We start from the raw sequence: 5,405 nt of genomic DNA on the forward strand, positions 1-5,405 counted from the left end.
TGTGCGGTGGAATGATTACTTGGAGCTGTACATTTAAGGGAGTGACACATTTACTTCTTATACCAATATTCAAGTAGAAAGTTAAACTTCAGCTCAGATAAAACTAAAAATCCCCAGTGAGGTAAACAGAAAGTAGCGTGAACTAACTACAGTAAAAACAATAAACACACGTAACTCAGTGGGAGCGAATGAACCTAAAACGAACCGGAAGGAAAGTGAAATGGCAAAACGAAAAAAAAGTCAAAAGCGAGAAAAAGCGGGGACCTGCTGCAAGGCAGGCGGCCGTATCGGTCACGGCGCCAAGCAGGAAATGCGGTGGCTTTTTAAACCAGAAGCGGTTCAAAATTAAAATTGAAACAGAAAAAAAAAATCCGTGTGAGTGGGGGAGCGCGGCTGGGGGGCGGGGGTGGGTGGGGGGGCAAGGCTTAATCTTTTCAACGTATGTGTGTTCATCTTAATGGGTCTGTGCGGGTCAGGGGCCGGTGTGGCGGCCCCCGACCCGCCGCACCAGCTGGGGGAAACATCCAGTGGAGAGAGGCCTGGATCAGGGGTGAGAGAGAGGGGGGAGAGACCGGGGGGCGGGGGGCACGGGAGGGTGGGTGGGTGGGGCCTAATTTAAGAGGCTTAGGTCAATGAACCCCTTATGAGCAGTTTGATGGAGAGACGAGGAGACACGGTTAATGATTTCTGACCTTCAGAGTCTCTTGGCCAAGTTTGTTTGGATTTGTTTAAAAAAAAAAATTATGTTTTACCAACACGTTGGGTCGACGCGGTGAGAGGTTCGTCTATTATAATACTGTATATCCGGAGATGTTTGTAGCTTATACTGTGGATTCTGATGCACGGTTTAGTTTGGTTTAGTCGGCGCAAAAAAATTTATTAGCAATGTTTTTTTTGTGATTTTACTTTAGTTTAGCTAAGTTGAGTGTAACTTTTTCTTTTTCATCCTGGCATAGTGTTTTATTGTCTCAAAAAAATTAATTTAGCTTCCAACCAAACTTTAAAAAGCTACTAAAACCCAAAAGTGCTTGTTTTGCTATTTTTTTTTTGGCGTTTCACCAGCGTGCCACTTACTCTCCGGCGGTATTGGAATGGATTCATCATAACAAAGACTTCACATTTTGATTGTGTTCAGAGTGAGGTCGGCGCTAATAATTCTGCTGGAAAACCGACTCAAGCCGTGAAAGGTTTTCCAACAAAACCCTCTCCTGTCGACTCCTCCGCCCCTAATTGCTTTTGATAAACAATGTCACACTCGATTCGCTGCGGGTCGTCTGAGCACGTTGTGTTCGCGGGCCAGCTTTCCAACTTTCCTTCAGGGTCAGAAAATAATCTGTCTGTTGGACGGTGGTAAACAGTGTGTGTGTGTGTGTGTGTGTGTGTGTGTGTGTGTGTGTGTGTGTGCGCGTGTGTGCGTGTGTGTGCGCACGCGCGCGCGTGTGTGTGTGTGTGTCTCCATTCAAACCGTGATTATTGTTTGCTGTCACAATTGTCTCCAAAATTTCTATTTATTTTTCTTTGTGTTTCAGACATTTAGGGCATCGCTACGACTATTAACTGCTTCATATTGTGGAGAATACGTTCATCTTGTGTGTGTGTGTGTGCTTGTGTGTGTGTTTTAATCTGTGTGTCCTGGTGTGTACATCTGTTTATCAGATGTGTGTGTTAGAGCTGTAAGGAGGGGGGTTTGTCTAGTCACGTTACGGGAAGCCTTGTTGAACCCTCGCATGAGGGCGGTGCTTTGTCTTAGAGGAAGAGGGCGGGATCGGGAGGTGGAGGGGTGTGGGGTGGTGTGTCGTGGGGTGTGGGGGGGGTGGAAATTGGAAATTGTTGCTCACACTCGGACGGGACACCACTGAGTCACCACACAGGAAAACCCGGAGCAGAGCGGGAGTGTGTGTGTGTGTGTGTGTGTGTGTGTGTGTGTGTGTGTGTTCGCAAAGAGGAGACAGACACTAAAGATGACGAGTCGGACGTCAAAAGTCATTGAAACGAGTCAATCACCCAAACCTTGACCCTCGATCATGATATCTATGGAAATACACAAAATTGATTTTTAACCACAGAAAGGAATCAAATTCTATATTTATTAAGCAGTAATCTGCCGTTAGCTCTCAGTGTGGGTAGATGGCAAAGAAAAGAAGAAAAAAAAAAAAAAATATATATATATATATATATTGTACATATATCTATATATGTATGTATATACATACTGTATATATAACTGATTTACTAATTTACTTAAATGATTGATTGATTGCATTATAAGAGACAGTACAGAACAACGATGGTTCAGCCTGTACCGCATGATCCTATACAGCAGAGGTTCGGTGCCAGCCCGCTGGGAATTTGCCACCAGGTTGTGAGAAGGCGGACGGGAATCTTTTTCAGAAGCGATCTCCGCTCCGCTGCACGATCAGAGCGCTCTTCCTTCCAAACAGGCCAAATAAAAACAGCGTGTTTTTATTGTCCACGTTTTTAATTTACTCTGTGTCCTAACTGAATCGGACAAAAAGAGCCCCAGTGCGCGCGTGCGGTCAAGCCGGTGACATTAAAAGTACAGTACACGACATTGAACATGAGGAGATAAAACAAGGTAAAACCACCAAACACCTTTAGCTGAGTATTTAATTCCTTGGTTCAAGTTAGTAAAACACACACACACACACACACACACACACACACACACACACACACACACACACACGCATCTGTGCAGCATACACTGACCGTAATTTTGATAAATGTCGACTTTGGGACCAAGACTTCAATAGAAACGACTAGACTAGAAAATAATTTTAAAAAATAGCACAAAAAATAAAATAAAAAAACAAGAGTACAGACGAGACGTCCCAAAGTAGGGAATTGAGATGCAGTATACTTAATAAACAATAATGCACTACAGTACAGGTGGTGGTAGCTGGTAGTGTGCAAAGCCTCTTGTCTATAATCATCCTTGCCTTTTAATATGTCAAATATTGAAGATTACTTTATTATTGTTGATTACAAGACGTAGAAAAGATAGAAGAGAAAAAAGTGGACGATGAAAATAAACAAGCCAATCGTATAGAAAACACATCCTAAAGCAGTGCAATGAGAGGCAGTAGACTTGTAGCCAGAAGAGAAGGAGGAAAAAAGGTAAATACTAATTTTGCCAAATGTATCTCTTACATGAGAGGAAGATGATTTGCTTGATTTTGTTCCAGGAAATATAAAAGAGCTCACAGACATTCACACACACACACACACACACACACACACGCACACACACACTCACACACACACACGCGCGCACACACACACACACGCACACACACGCACACGCGCGCACACACACACACACACGCGCGCGCACGTGCGCACGCACACAGACAAACACACACGACATTTGGAAAGAAATAAAAATAGCAGAAAACTGACCTTCACCGCTACTAGACATTTCATAAACAAAACATGTTGACAATCTTGTTCATAACGAGTTCAGGTCTAGTTTATATCTAGTTCATATCTAGTTGAGAACTAGTTCATATCTAGTTCATATCTAGTTCATATCTGGTTTATAATTAGTTAAGAACTTGTTGATATCTAGTTCATCGCTAATTATTTGGTTAAGAATGTAGTTAATATCGAGTTAATATCTAGTTAATATCTAATTCATATCTATTTAAGAACTAGTTAATATGGAATTCATATCTAGTTTACAACTAGTTAAGAATTAGTTCAGAACTAGTTCATATTTAGTTAAGAATTTGTTCAGAACAAGTTAATAACTAGATAATATCTAGTTATGTCTAGTTTATGTCTAGTTCATATATAGTTCATATCTAGTTAATAATTAGTTAATAACTAGTTAATATCTAGTAAAAACTAGTTAAATCTAGTTGATATTCGACTCCCAGGTCCAGACATCACACAGTCACATGATCTGCTGCCGTGTTCTCTCGTCTCATCATTTGGTCAGGTTTAGTGATGAAGACATCCCACTGCCCTTCACACTTCGTCCCTATACCTCCTCTCCTCCCTCTCCTCTCCTCCTCTCCTCTCCTCCTCCCCCTCCCCTTTCCTCTCTTCCTCCCCCTCCCCTTTCCTCTCCTCTCCTCCTCCCCTCCCCTTTCCTCTCTTCCTCCTCTCCTCCCTCTCCTCTCCTCCTCCCCCTCCCCTTTCCTCTCTTCCTCCCCCTCCCCTTTCCTCTCCTCTCCTCCTCCCCTCCCCTTTCCTCTCCTCTCCTCCTCCCCTCCCCTTTCCTCTCTTCCTCCTCTCCTCCCTCTCCTCTCCTCCTCCTCCTCCTCCTCCCCTTTCCTCTCTTCCTCCTCTCCTCCCTCTCCTCTCCTCCTCCCCTCCCCTTTCCTCTCTTCCTCCTCTCCTCCCTCTCCTCTCCTCCTCCTCCTCCCCTTTCCTCTCTTCCTCCTCTCCTCCCTCTCCTCTCCTCCTCCCCTTTCCTCTCTTCCTACTCTCCTCTCTCTCCTCTCCTCCTCCTCCTCCCCTTTCCTCTCTTCCCTCTCCTCTCCTCTCCTCTCCTCCTCCCCTCTCCTCTCTTCCTCCTCTCCTCCCTCTCCTCTCCTCCTCCCCTCTCCTTTCCTCTCTTCCTCTCCTCTCCTCCCCTCTCATCCCCTCTTCCTCTCCTCCCTCCATATCGCAATTTCCAGTTGAGAAAACCTGGAAATATAATGGCTGTAATGGCTCTATCCAATGATAGTCCAATAGTAGTTAGTTTTAGGTTTTAATATGTAGAGATGAGACTCTTTCAGAGATTTTTCAGAAAAGTAATTTTTTACGATTTTTAAGATGATCCAATGCTGATCCAACATTTATTCATAGACAGCAGCAGAAGGTAAATAGGTGAAAAACGGATCTTCTCTGTGTTCCATGGGAGATGTACGGTGGCGATTATTTTCTCGACAGACCAGATATGAATTAGTTCAGCTTTGAGGCCTGAATGCAATGCTGGACGTCGCTGACAATGTTGATAAAAAATATATAGATTAGAAAATTAAAAAAATGATATATATATTTTAATTCAATAATGGTCACACCAGTATATTTTAAACAAACCTCTCCTTATCTCTTATCTGATTTTTTCGATCATCCGGCTTCAGAATATCTCACTGGGATTGACTCCCGGCGGTCGGAAGATTGTGGCTTTTGGATTCCATTGTAAATCCGTCGTGAATTTGAAATTTAACTTTTTTCTATCTTTCGCTTCCCTAGGACGCTCCCCCCCCCCCTCCCCCCCCGTCATCCTCATCCCCCGTCGGGAACCTTCCGAACCCCCCCCCTCCCCGGCCTCGCATCCCCCAGACCCCGGCTTCTGCTCTGTGGGCCCGTCCCAGTCCCCCCACCACGTCTGCGGAGTGGGTGCCGGCTCCCTCCCCCGGGGGCGGGAGCGAGGAGCTGGGCGAGGCCCT

The sequence above is a fragment of the Zeus faber genome, assembly GCF_960531495.2.
Source record: "Zeus faber genome assembly, chromosome: 6".
NCBI lineage: Eukaryota > Metazoa > Chordata > Actinopteri > Zeiformes > Zeidae > Zeus > Zeus faber.